Below are 15,018 nucleotides of genomic sequence, written 5' to 3'. Positions count from 1 at the left end.
AAAATACAGCTGTTCATACCAATTTCAATGAAACCTGAATGAAAGAGGTGGCTCAGTTAATAAAGTTATTAAGTTTGCTTCCCATAATGTATGTAATTTGTTCTTTAAAATAGCTCTAAGTCATTATCTGCATATTTGATGCTTAGTATGTGACATATTTGTTAGTGTATAAGGTGTGGCTATGAATTATTGTTACCTAGAAGGTACTTTTGAACTAAATTGATACTTTTAATTATTAAATAAATTCTTAAATTTGAAATTGTATTGGGTTGAATTGATGGACAATCCCACCATTTAATTAACACATAAAGCTTATAATTGGCATGTCAAGTTTGATTGGCAAATTAATGAAGGATTTGTTTTAAGGTCCATTGTTCTATACTGGTACTGAAAATCCAGAAAAAATACAGTATATTTACCACTGTGTGTTAAGATTTATTGTGAAAATATATTGGTTTGTTGATTTGACATAGATTTTTGTATAAAGTTTTAGTATTTGATGTCAAAATCATTTGTTTAGAAATTATGAACACTATTATCTAATCAACTTTATTTTTCATTCTGTAATTTCTAATATTACCATACATATTATTTTGATTAATAAAATATATAAACTTATAAGAATTCTTAAAGTCAACTGAGATACAAACAACGTCAAGAAGTGTAAGATGGGTAAGTGATTAATTGAACATTTCTTATCGAATATACATTTGATACCATGCATCACGTATCTTGCCCATATTTTTGAATGATCTCTCTCTATGGATCCTCACATCAAGGCTACATCCAAATATTGCTACTTATTCCTTTATAACATATCCTGTTTTCTGTCTGCTCCAGACTGCCAAAGCTCTCATCCAGGCCCTTGTCATATTGCATCTTGACTACTTTAATTTTCTCTTCTTCAGCCTTGACTATTGCTACCATGCCCCTGCAATTTCATCCAAAGTGATGCTCTCAAATTCTTCGTAATCCTGTTGTTCAGATTCCATCCCTTTTTCACATAAACAATAAAATATAGGGCGTAAATTGAATGTACATGTAACTCCTCATTGGGGATTGCATAAGGTATACATAAGGGTAGAATATGGCCCCATGAGTACCTGTTTGGGTTTTTTTGGTTTTTGGGGAGGGGGAGGGAGAGCTTCTGTAGAAAGTGTAACCAGTGCCAGTTTAGAAGTGATAGCTCAGTGTAGGGTTACCATACATCCCTGCCCCAGTCCCCTGCTTACCTGAGCTGCTCCGGCAGGCTGCGAGCTGCAGGCGGATTCCCCGCTGCAGCGGCGGCTGCTGCAGCTCCCCCCAGACACCTCAGCTCTGTGCAGCTGAAGAGCCGAGCTGCCTGAGCGCTACCAGCTTCACAGTTTGCCGGGCAGCCCCCAGACCTCCCGACCCACTGCGCCCCTGGCCGGGCGCTTCCCCAACGCAGCCGGAGCCTGGCAGGGGAAGCGCCCGGCTGTGGCGCAGGGTCTGGAGATCTGGGGGCTGCCCGGCAAACCGTGAAGCTGGTAGCGCTCGGGCAGCTGTTTCGCGTGGCTGGGAGGGAGGACGGAGGATGCGGGGCGCTCGGAGGAGGGGGAATGCGGGGCGCTCAGGGGAAGGGGCGGAGTTGGGGCGGGGAAGGGGTGGCATTGGGGCAGGGACTTTGGGGAAGGGACGGAGTTGGGGCGGGGAAGGGACGGGGCCAGGGCCCCATGGAGTGTCCTCTTTTTTAAAACCTTAAATATGGTAACCCTAGCTCAGTGGTTTGAGCATTGGCCAGCTAAACCCAGGGTTGTGAGTTCAATCCTTGAGGGGGCCACTTAGGGATCTGGGGCAAAAATCAGTACTTGGTCCTGCTAATGAAGGCAGGGGGCTGGATTCGATGACCTTTCAGGGTCCCTTCCAGTTCTGTGAGATAGGTATATCTCCATATTATATAAGTGCTTGGTTTGTTCAGTGGTGAGATTTCCCAACCCACCCTCATCACTCAAACAAATAAGCTCAGAAGTGGAAACATAGTTTCTTCAAGACTAAAAAGAGATTGTATTGAGTGCAATACAGTAATGGTAAGGGAAGAAGGGAGAATTATGTTAAGATTAAAATATGCTTTGTAAGAGTCACAGATGTGTTGCAGTGAAAGTGTGCCACACAGGCAGAGGTAACTGGATTCTTATGATATCTAAAATTAGAGACTCTAACCCCCAATTCAGGAAGGTATTTTAAGCGTGTGCCTAACTTTAAGCATGTGCATAGTCCCATGAAGTCAATTCATTCACTGAAGGGATAATTCACATATATAAAGTTAGGAACATGCTTTAAGTAGCTTACTATATTGGGGTCTAAAGGGAGTATGGGGAGAGGCAACCCTTGCTACATCTCTTAAGACCATGTAATCTATGTCCCTCCCCGACCCCCCAGTGCAGCCATCATAGTGCTGTTCAGTGTATTGCTGGAGACTTGGCCACTCCCCTACCTCACCCAACCATGCCCCTTCTTGTTTCACAACACTGCCATCAGCACTAAACTGGGCTTCTCCTACCCCCCTCCCCAGTGCAACCACACAGAGGTACATGTAAGTTTTCCCTTCATTTTTAAATGAATGACCGTCATTGAAGTCCAGCATATATTTCTCCTGTCACTGCCCTCAAGCCACACTTCCCACTCCTCAGCAGTACTATCCTTTGCACACTAGGAATATCCTTAATCACCCTAAAACTGATACTTTTTTGGGTGGCACAGAGTAGACAAATTTGCCCAAAAAGAAGAATTCCCCTTACGTTTTGCATTGCTTTCTGGACTCTACTTCTGGAAACCTCACTGAGCTGTGGAAAGGAGCTGCCTCACTAAGCTATGTAGAAGAAATACCAGTGACAATCCAGCTGAAGGGAAGCCTCTTGGGAAATCAAAATAAATCCAAAGATAAACTAAAATCTATTGTATATTATCTGTAGCCAAGTGTTCAATGACATATTACTGACCTTTACCTGCCCTCAGTGCTAATGTTCCTGTTATCTAGCACTGAAAAATCTAACACACCAATATGGCAGCCTTAGCAGAGCAGGAAGTTCCATGTGAGTATGGTGCGTCTCTCCTCTCAAAGGTGCGTTGACTGCTTATGCCCGGAGAGCAGAGGGTAGCTATCAACTCTGAGACTTCAAAGAAACAAACCAAAACCTTAGTGATGCATGTGATCATGGGAAAAGAATGCCAAAACCTCTAATGAAGTGGAGCAGCCTTTGCTTAGCTAACCTGCTCAAATGTCTTGGGCATGTGACTCACTTGGGCACAAAACATTCTGGAACAAGATGCTATCTCAGACATGCAGGATTCTGAATTACAACACAAAGTCATCTGTGTTGTAATTAGAGTGAATCTAGACCCTTCTGCCTGAATGGCACCTTTATGTGACAACCATAAACCAGGGAAACCATAAGTAACCCTAAATCCCTTGTTTCTCCTCGCACCTTTAATTATTGAGTATAAAAGGGTTGTATAGCCTTTGTTTCAAATCAGATAATTTCATCATCTTTTTTATTTTGTAGCAATATTTTTTCTGCGCTACACAGCTGGGGCTCTGCCTGCATTTGGCTATTTGATATGTGGTGTAATTTGTGTCGGCAAAACCATATGCTGCCCTGAGCTACAAAGCAAAATTTCCATTTAATAATCACTTCTAGTCTATTTTTTTGAAAGGGCCTAGAGCCTGAACCAAAGCCCATCCAGGTGAATGGGAGTCCTTCCATTAATTTCAGTAGGCTTTGGATCAAGTCTTTTTAAAGAGCAGCAACATCAGCCTCATAAAGCCATTATAAAAGCTGGAATACAACTCCTTCCAAGGCTTATACCTAAAGGTTAAAATATTTCTGTTACACACTTTTAAGTCTATGCAGGTTTCTTTCTTATTTGTTTTGATCTCATTTTAAAAGAGGTGGCCACCAACACACAACCACAGGAATGGAGCTTTAGTTGGATTTACAGTGCCTCCTGCTGGATCCTGTTGAGATTGAACATTCTTTGTGGTGACTCGTGGCTTGAAGCTACTGTCTGGCACATTTCACCTTTTATGAATCATTAAGTTAAACAAGTCCAATGTAAACAGGAGTGACTCTGACTTCAGTTACCTCCATAGAGCCTTAGTGACTCAGTGGAGTTGAACGGGTATGAGTGCAAAATTTGTTTCACATCTGGTTTCCAATAAGAAAATATCTGTACTTAAGATATTTTTATTCTTTGTAATTATAATCCATTTTCATTGAGCTGCATACATTTTGAAATCTGTTTCCACTCCACCAGCACTTACCGGTAGCTTACTCCACTGTCACTCTCAATATCTGTCTCTGAGGGTGGTCAGCAATGTTCTATCAAAACTGTTTTTCAATGGCAAATTGTGTTTTTGCCTAAACAGATTTTTTTTCACGATGAGTGTCTGCTTTCCATGGAAAATTTGGATTTAAAAAAAAAAAAAAAACACCTGGAAAACCAAAATATTTTTACTTGGCTATGCCACCGTGATGCCTCCTGCAAGTTGCATCTTGTACCGAGTCTCCTCTCTCGGCAGGCTCCCCAACCAGACTTAATCTCTGTTGACACACCAGAGCCATGGAAATCTTATGTTAGGGTTGCCACCCCCCAGGATTGTCCTGGAGTCTCCAGGAATTAAAGACTAATCGTAAATTAAAGATTATGTCATGTGATGAAACCTCCAGGAATACATCCAACCAAAATTGGCAACCTTATGTGATGTATCACCTTCCCTCACCAAGAGGGGCAACTGTCATGCATCATGGATCTGTAGTCTGACCAGGTAGCCCAGCCTACAAAGGAGAATAGGACCTGAGGCACCTGAACTATAACTTGCATGAGGCACTGTGGTGGCATTCCTGAATCAAATGTTGGTTCTTGATTTTTTTCTGAAAAGGTGACAATTTCTGAGGGACATAAAAAAGCCATTTTCTGACCAGTTCTAGTCAGCAGCCTGCATTTTATTGGATTGGTAAAAGCCACCTGGAGCCAGCTCAACAGAGATTGTCCCCACCCTTAAAACTCAAAAGGGATAGTAGGTAGAACACCCTCTTAGTGCACATGCTGTTCATCTGCTTGCTGTGTAGATGCTATGGCACAGGATTCTGAGATTAGAGGCTCTGCATTTGTAGCTTTCTGGGCTTATGTCAGCATACAGGCCTCTCTGATGCCACAGATATATCGAGTGAAGTCCTGGCCTCATTGAAATCAGTGGCAAAACTACCATTGATCTCACAGGAGACAGGATTTCACTCAAGGGCTCATTTGAAGACTCTGGTACAGCACATGTAGCTTGATAGGGCTCACACAGTGAGTGTCCAGGGCCTCAGCACAAGCTAGTGGCCCATGACTGAGGGTCAGGAAAGTGTCATTGCAGCCTCTCCTCCCCTTTTCAGGAAGTTCTTTGGCCATCTTCTTTCCCTACCAAGATGTAAAGAAGGAAAAAACAAGCAAACAGAAGAACTAATTACAACCTTAATCTCCATTTTAAAGATCTTTTTATCTAGAGATTTTTCTTATGCAGGTTGCTAACATAGGTCTGCAAGACCCTAAGAGAGTGGAATAAGAGCTAAGATTTGTCTGGATTACATAGAAAACCTCATGTCCAGGAATGGTACCACAGCACAGGAAGTTGGACGTTATTTCCTACACTTTTTTAATGTTTTGTTTTTCTTTTTAAAAATGTTAATGTGCCCAACATTTAGTGTAGTAGATTTTTACATAGAAGATGTGTTTACATTTTTGCTTCTGTTCTCTCACAGATAGACAGAAGAGGCTGAAGAATTTCTGTAGAGCAGCTTAATTATTTTTTCAAAATGGCATTTTCACCTTAACGTGCTTAAACTGGGGGAAGATGCTAATTTTGGAGTGTAATTGATTTATGGAATGTAAGGGATGAATAGAAGCGGGGGATTCAAAGTTTAGGTGTCAGAATCTTACAACCCAACCTGATTCAGAGGGAATAATTTGCTAATACTACCTGATACAATCCTGATAATGACTGGAGACCAATGTTAATCATTAAACATCTCCATAGTCCAAGTGGTTCTCAACCTATTTACCATTGTGGGCTGCATATGCAGCTCTCTATGTTATGTAGGCTGCATCCACACAATATATATATTACCTGTATGGCCCTGAGGATGTCACATGGGCTGCAGCTGTGTGCTGATTGGGCCTCAAGTGTTCTGCAGTCCCGCAGGTTGAGAATCACTGCCATAGTCAATTGTCAATTGTCAAGGCTGAATTCAGAATCAAAACTGCATATTAGTCAGAATTAAGGTACCTCTATTATTATATTATTTTGAAGACAACTGTGACAGCTGATGCGTGCAGGCTTTTTGTTCTCTGTTTATACACTGTCTAGCACAACAAAGTCCTGGTCCTAAGTGCTACTTCATTACTACTACTAATAATAATTAATAGCCATCCTCCTTTGAATTTTCATTACTAGGAGATACAAGAAAGGCTGCCATATGTTACCACTAGAGGGCAGAAGACACTAAAAAATGTTAAGGAATTTTGAGACCCATGTAGGTGCAAATGTTGCCACTCTGCTATAGGCAGTGCCCTACAGTGAAATTCATCCTGTGCAGGCATAGGTGCGGGAACTAGGAATGCTGGGGGTGCTGCTGCACCCCCTGGCTTAAAGTGGTTTCCATCATAAACAGGGTTTACAGTTTGGTTCAATGGTTCTCATTACTCCCACTATAAAAATTGTTCCAGCACCCTGGTGTGCAGGTCCTTGTGTGGGTCCCCTGCACCCGACTGAGCTAATGCCTTTCTAAAACCTTGATCCTAACAACACTTATGCATAAGAGTTGCCTCATTTAGTTCAATGGGGCCCCTTAGGTTCTTCACGTGCCAAATGTCACCCAGGAATGTAAGTCTTCGCTGTATCAGGGCCTAGGTGTGTCTGGGCCATTTCAACTTCTCTAAACTCAGTTCAGTCTAAGGGTACGTCCAGACTACGTGCCAGATCGGTGGGTAGCGATCGATCTATCGGGAATCGATATATCGCGTCTCGTCTAGACGCAATATATCGATCCCTGAACGCGCTCCCGTCAACTCTGGAACTCCACCAGGGTGAGCGGCGGTAGCGGAGTTGACGGGGGAGCCGTGGCCGTGAATCCCACGCCGTGAGGATGGGAGGTAAGTCGAAATAAGATACGTCAACTTCAGCTACGCTATTCCCGTATCTGAAGTTGCGTATCTTACATCGACCCCCCCTCCCTCCCCCCTAGTGTAGACCAGGCCTAAGAATCATCAGGAAAAAAAAATCGCATCCAGCTGAGACCTGAGAAAAGATCAACCCAGCCCTGAAAATACACAGGAGAGAGAAGAAATATTTGTTAAAAATGAAACAAAAGGTTTATATTTTAAAAAATGTTTTTGAGAAAAGTATTTTAAGAATATTAAAGTGAGAAAAGATTTTAAAATTAATTTTCAAAAAATGACATTAATAGACTAATAGATTTGAAGACCAGAAAGTACCATTAGATCATTAAGTCTGAACTCCTGCATAACATAGGCCATTCAATTTTACTCACTTACCCCTGTATTGTGCCCAATGCATTGTGTTAGGCTAAAGCAGATCTTCCAGTCTTTTGATCCAATGGTTAATTACCCTCATTTTTAAAAATGTGTGCCTAATTTCTGATTTGAATTAGTCTGGCTTCAGCTTCCAGCCATTGGTTCATGTTCTCCATTAGATTAAAGAACCTTTGAGTACACTCTATTTGCTCTGTAAACAGGGCTGGCTCCAGGGTTTTGGCCGCCCCAAGCAGCCAAAAAAAAAAAAAAAAGCCGCAATTGCGATCTGCAGCGGCAATTCGGCTGGAGGTCCTTCACTCCGAGGCGTAGTGAGGGACCATCCGCCGAATTGCCACCGAATACCTGGACCTGCCGCCCCTCTCTGGAGCGGCCGCCCCAAGCACCTGCTTGACAAGCTGGTGCCTGGAGCCGGCCCTGTCTGTAAGGCATTTTCTCCAGCTCTTGAATCATTTTTCTGGCTCTCTTCAGCCTCCTCTCCAATTCTTCATCCTTTTAAAACTGTAGATAACAGAACTGGATTCAGTACCGCAGTATCAGTCTCACCAGTGCATATACAGATGTAAAATCACCTCCCTAATCACTACTCTTCTGTTTATACATCGAAGGATCGCATTAGCCCATTTTGCCATGACATCGCACTGGGAGCTTAGGTTGATTTGTTTGTCTACTTTGACCCCTAAATCCTTTTCAGAGTCATTGCTTTTCAGGATACAGGCCCCCTTTATAGATCTGGCCTGGATTCCTTGTTCATAAGTGTATGATCCTGTGTTGGACTGTATTAAAATACATATTGTTTGAATGGGCACAGTTTACCAAGTGATCCACTTTGCTCTGTATGACTGCCCTGTCCTCATCATTATTTTCCACTCTGCCAATTGTTATGTCATCTGCAAATTCTATCAGCAGTGATTTTATATTTACTTCCAGATCATCGATGAAAGTGTTTCATGGTATCAGGCCTGGTTCTGATCCCTGCAGAACTCTATAGAAACTCCCACATGCAGTGATAATGCTCCATTGACAACTACTTTCGGAGATCGGTCAGTTAGCCAGTTCTTTCTTAATACATGTAACATGTGCTTTATTGATATTGTAAGGTGCAGTCTCTCTTTCTCTCTGACCCAAATGACTGTTCCACCGTGGATAAATTCTTAAGTAACCATTGGGCTAGAGAGAGAAAGGACACGATAGTGAGACTGACTTTGTAGTCTAGTGGCTAGGGCACCCACATGGGAGGTGGGAGACCCTGGCTCCAGTCCCCTGGCTCCAGTTATTCTTTCATTAGCAAAAGGAGAGAGTGAGGGAACCCCAACATCAGAATATGCCTTAGCCCAGTGATGGGAGCCCTGCCCACTCCTGAGAGGTGGACAACCCCTGTTCAAATCCTTTCTCCCTGGTGGGCAGGGGGAGTTGAACCTGGATCTCCCATGTCCCAGGAAAGTGTTCTAACCAGTGGACTAAAAATTATGAAGTGGCGTATGCTGCCTCCTTTGGCTGTTTTGTGTGGAGTGAGGCAGGTGCCTAACTTATTCCCAAGAGAAGTAGATCAAGCACCTAAGCCTCCTCACAGCAGGTGGTGGGTTCCCATTCATGGGTCACAAGCAGAGCTGACACCTCCCTGCAGCCCAGACATAGCCGCCCAGCTCAGTGGGAGGAATGGGACTTAGCACACACCCCTCTCCTCGACATCTCCCATTGGCTACCTTAGGTGTCTCCACATGGAGCATGTTGGCTTTTGTGGCCTGTGCTATAAGGCACCTACCTCTCCCTATTCATTGTATAGGAGCCTACGCACTGAACTCAGCTTTGTGGATCACACTATGAGTCTGTGATTTTTCAGGCACTAAAAGTGAGGTGTCACGACACTTAGCATTGCAACACCTGAGTCCCTTTGTGGATCCGTGCATATGTATATTACATCTACGCAGTTACCTTGATCAACCCAATTTCATCAAAGAATGAAATCCAGTTTGTTTGACAAGACCTATTTTTCATAAAACCATATTGACTGCCATTAATTATTTTCCAATCCTTTAATTCTTATCAATTGAATCCTGTATCAGATTTTCTGTTAATTTGCTTGGGATTGATGTCCGGCTGTGTGCTCCCACTTCGCCCTTTTTGATCATTAGTACTCTTCCATCTCTTCTAGAATTTCCCTGGTATTCCAAAATGTATTAATAATTAACATCAGCAGGTGAGAGATCTCCCCACCATCTGTTTTAGAACTCTTGTTTACCAGTTATCCACATCTGCTGACTTATAAATATTTATCCCTAGTAGATGTTCTCTAACATTCTTCTCAGTTACTTATGGACTGGAAAGTTTTCAAATATTTTGGGAAAAACTGGTTTATTGGAAGAAAATCATCTTTTTTTTACTAGGTGCAGCAAGAGGACGGAGAGAGCTCAGCAGGCCTTGCTGAGAGGATAGTGTCTGTAATCCCTGCAAGGCTGAAGAGCTGGGAGAAAAATAAATAAAATGAAACAAAAAAACAGGTGCTGCCCTGGTAGCAGTGCAAGAGTGCAACCATGTCGGAGCCACATTGGCAAGAATAGTGGAGGAGGAGGATCCGGGCAGAGGGCAACCTTGGGGTGGAGGAAACTGAAAGGGAAGGGAGAAAAAGAAAACTGGTGGCACTGGGAGTGGAAGAAAGAGATGCCATCGGGAGCAGAGGTACTGTGAGGAAGTCTCTCTTTAGCAGGCGAGCTGGGGGACAGCACCTGATCATCGCTTCTGAGGAAGATATTTGGGAGACCGGGACCTTCTCTTCACTTACTCCAACCCTGAGTGTTTCTGTTCTGTACAGTAATAAACAATGAGATATCAGCACCAGACTTGAGTAGAATGGGAAGGGAGAGGAATTATCTTTATTGCCATTACTGGTAATCAGTTAGCATTGAAATGTATGTATACTCGAACATTGTGGGGTGCTAGCCACAACTGAAACAGTCACATCTTTCTGGTCTCTCTCTCTTTCATTTACAGATGGTAATTACATTGAAGGTACAATCTGATCAGTTGGGAGAGCAAGACCATAAGAGACTTCAAATGGTCATGCACTGACAGATGAGACAATATAGACTGGAGCAATAAAAAATATTTGCAAAACAAATGAAAGATCACATTTCTCCATGACAACCCCTGTGTTGTAAATATAGAAAAAGAGGCAAGGGTTAAAGCATTATCTAAAAAGCAATTTGGCAAGAAGAACATATGGCCAAGTAGGTAGGTGTTAAACACACAGAGAGATAATTGTAAATTGTCTCATGCTGCATCTCTGCTTCTGCCCCTTTGGGCGCCTTTCATCTCTATAGGTCATGTCAGCACCAGCCTTGAGCTGCGAGCAGTGCAGAGTCATCCCACCACATGAAGCATTGGGGAGCATCCTGCTCTAGGCAGGTAGAAAGGCACTCAGAGGTCACAGGTGTGCAGCGGGGGTGTCAATTTGTTAGTCTCTAAAGTGCCACAAGTACTCCTGTTCTTTTTGTGTATACCCACTGATATACTCCTTCCCCAAATTTGGGGTGGTTGGATCCAGGGTTTTTGGTTTGGGACCATATCTATGCACAGCCACGATGTAAGATCCTCCTCTGTTCTGAGGCCTCTGAACAAGCATTATACTGTGGATTAAAGATAGAATGTTCGCTTGGATCCTATAGTCCCTTGGATCTGTGAGGAATTTAGGTCCAAAATGTAGCTTCTGTAAAGATTAGAACACAATAAAATAAAAAAGGGATGACGATTTACAAACCCTGAGCTGAACAAAAATGTTCTCATGATTTCTCTCTCTTTTTTAAATTTCAGTGCAAATCCTTGTAGAGTGGATTTAAACATTGCCTTGCAATGCAATGTGGTGCTAGTGCCAGAAAGTGACTATAAACAGAAAGTGAATCTGGCCTAGCTAGACATTTATGCCCTGCTCATCATTATGGTATCTGAGCACTGTTATCCTGGCTAGTGAAATTGGCCATGTGGCTGGGAAATACAGAAAGCAAACAAACAATGTAAGTGTTGAAGACTGTCAGATATTTAAATCTCTTTCATCTTTAATACTCTACAATGAGCTCCATGAAGGCATCGGGATCTGCCTGGGCCGAGTTCATTGCAAGATTCATTCCAAGGTTCATTGCAGAGCCTAGGAGTATAACTCCTAACATGAGTAAGAGAGTGACTTTTAGTGATCTTAGCAGTGTACATTTAAGTAAGAACCTTAGGCCTTGGTACTAGGGTTGCCAGGCATCCAGTTTTTGACCCTTGGGCGAAAAGGGTTCCTGGCAGCTCTGGTCAGCACCAGTGACCGGGCCCTTATAAGTACAGTCGGCGCCGCGGCGCAGTGGGTCTAAGGCAGGCTCCCTGCCTGCCCTGGTTCCACACAGCTCCTGGAAGTGGCCGGCATGTCCCTGCGGCCCCTAGACAGAAGGGTGATCAGGGAAGTTCTACATGCTGCCCCACCCACAGCACCAGCTCCACAGCTCTCATTGTCCAGCAGCCACGGCCAATGGGAGCTGTGGGAACGGTGCTTGCGGGCACAGGCAGCGCGCAGAGCCCCCTGGCCCCTCCACCTAGGGGCTGCAGGAACTTGCTGGCCACTTCCGGGAGCTGCGTGGAACCAGGGCAGGCAGGGAGCCTGCCTTAGCCCGCTGCACTGCCAACCATAAGCTGCCTGAGGTAAGTGCCACCCGGCCAGCCCCTGCACCCCGATCCCCCTCCCACACCCTAACTCCCTCCCAGAGCCTGCACCCCAACCCCCTGCTCCAGCCCTGCACCCCCCGCACCCTAACTCCCTCCCAGAGCCCACACCCCAACCCCCGCTCCAGCCCTGCACCCCTCCAACACCCTAACTCTCTCCCAGAGCCCACACCCCTGTCCCAGCCCTGAGCCCCCTCCTGGAGCCTGCACCCCACACCTCCTCCTGCACCCCACATCCCCTGCCCCAGCCCTGAGCCCCCTCCTGCACTCCAACTCCCTGCCCCAGCCTGGAGCCCCCTCCTTCATCCTGAACCCCTCATTTCTGGCCCCACGCCAGAGCCCACACCCCCAGCCAGAGCCCTCACCCCCTACCACATCCCAACCCCTTGAGATAGCCCAGTGAAAGTGAGTGAGGGTGGGGAAAAGCGAGCAATGGTAGGAGGAGGGATGGAGTGAGTGGAGGCGGGGCTTCTTAGAAGGGGCAGGGCAGGGGCGGGGTCTCAGAGTAGGGGTGGGGTGTTCGGTTTTGCGCGATTAGAAAGTTGGTAACCCTACTTGGCACTGCCAAGACTTACACATGCTGTAAGTAGTCCACTAAATTCAGTGGGACTGCTCATGTGCCTAAAGTTAAGCATATACATAATTCCTTGCAAGATTGGGCTTACGGGCCTTACCTAAAGGTATATTTAAAAGTAACTTCCTCACCCTTGTCTCCCTGGTTGTTGGAACCAAATTCTTTTTAGTATTGTAATTTCTCTTTTTTATGATAGTAGGAACAAAACAAACATAAGAAATTTTAAAAAATAAAAACCCTGCCAGAAACATCATTTGAATGCACTATAATGAGACTTGTCATTCACGTCAGTATCGACATGACAATGCCCAGATAATAGCACTGATACTTATCAGCTGTGCTGCACTGCAAAACACTCTTTGTTATTCTCTCAGCAGAGCTGCTTCTATATTATGACTCACCCTTTTATACACTGAAAAATGAAATCCTTGCAAATCAATACACAATAAGGGAGCTGCAGTTATTAAGTAGAGTCCAGCTAGAAGGGCCCAAGGTAGAATACCTGATCCCACATCTGTCGTTTGGGGTCTGTTTGGATCCTGATCTCAATGTCCTGACTAAGACCTGACTGGGCTGGAATGGAGCATCAAGCCCCACCACCAACAGCCTTTGGGGAAATTCAAGTCAGGCTCAATAAATAAATGTCAGGACTCAGACTTAGCTCTAATTCAAACACAGTATGTTGATCAAAATAAATGAAACAAAACAAGTCTTGACCTCACTCACCAGAAGACCTTCCTGCTATGGGGAGGGAGAAAGGAAGCTACAGAGGACTCTGTGAGCTAGAAAAAGGGAAGTGGAGAGGGAGGGAGACATTGAAGCCGTCTCAGGTGACATAAGCAGCAAGGGAAAACATAGGGATTCTGGACTGAGGAGTAGTGCTATTGATATGAGCTACCCCAATGTGTGTCCTGATCCTGTGATTTTCCCAGCTGACTTTGGGCACAGGTCAATGTGTGAGTCTTTTAAACAAAATAGAATGTGTACCTATTTTGTTTGTAGAGTTAAAAGTAACCAAACAGAAGTTGTAAAAATGAAGAGATGTGTAATGGAGTCAGGCTGGTGGCCCTCAGTGGCGAGGACCACTGGGACTACACATGCAGGTGTGCCCTCTTTTGCTGTTACCATATTCTGCTCCCCACCCTTGTTTCCATTTTTCTCCATTTATTGTGTCTTGTCATATTTCTGGACTGTGAGCACTCCGGGGCTGGGATTGCCTTTGTTACACTTGTGTGTACAGCATGTAGCACTTTGGGACCTTGACCCCTGACTAAGACCTCTAGGCACTACCACCACCACAACAATAATAATAGCAGAAAGGAAGTGGCAGTGCAGTATGAGTTTTGGGTGCAGTGACGTGTGTGACATAATTCTGCATGAGGCTGCTCCTTTCAGTAAGCCAAGTGTAGATGACGCTGTAAAAAAAAGCCAGAGGTAGAGGGCCCAAGCCTGAGAATGACTCTGCAGCCTGGTGGTTGGAGCATGCCCCTACGATGTGGGCAACCCAGCATCTAGTTCCCCTGCTCCAGTGACTCGTTCACTACTTAACCACAGTGGCATAGCTTCAAGAGGAGGGACTGAGGGAGCCCCCCCATAAGAACATCCCACAATCCAGTGATCAGGGCACTTATCTGAGAGGTGGTAGATCCCTGTTCAAATCCTTTTTCCCCTTCAGGTGGAAGGGAGACCTGAACTGGGGGCCCCCAACATCCCAAGTGAGTACCCTAACCACTGGGCTCACAGTAATGAGGGAGCCCCTTCCTCCCAGCTGTTTTGTGTGAAGTCGCATGCAGGGCCTGATCAAAGTGAGCCTGCTGGATCAGGTCGCACATGTGAGTTAGGTGGACGAATGACTATCTTCCCTGGTTGATGAATCACTTGGAGGCTTAGGCAGGAGATAGGCAGCCAGATACTTAGAAGGAGGCATTTGTGCACTTGTCCAGAAGCAGCAATGTAGGAGCCAAGGGAAATTTTTACTGTGAAAACTTAGGCACTGAGTGAGTTTAGGCATCTACAGGTTTTGGTAAGACTTTTGTGAATCGCAGTGGAGCCAGGATTGATATTTAGGTCCCTAAACCCAAATGTAGGCACCTGAATCAGGGGCTTATGCACCTAATTACTTTTGTGAATCTAGACCTTAATCTCCCAGTGCATCAGTTCCCCGTCTGTAAAATGCACATAATAATATTATATGT

Source organism: Malaclemys terrapin, chromosome 3, assembly GCF_027887155.1.
Source record: "Malaclemys terrapin pileata isolate rMalTer1 chromosome 3, rMalTer1.hap1, whole genome shotgun sequence".
Taxonomy (NCBI): Eukaryota; Metazoa; Chordata; order Testudines; family Emydidae; genus Malaclemys; species Malaclemys terrapin.
The sequence above is the reverse complement of the archived record's forward strand: the minus strand, read 5'-3'. Positions refer to the sequence as shown.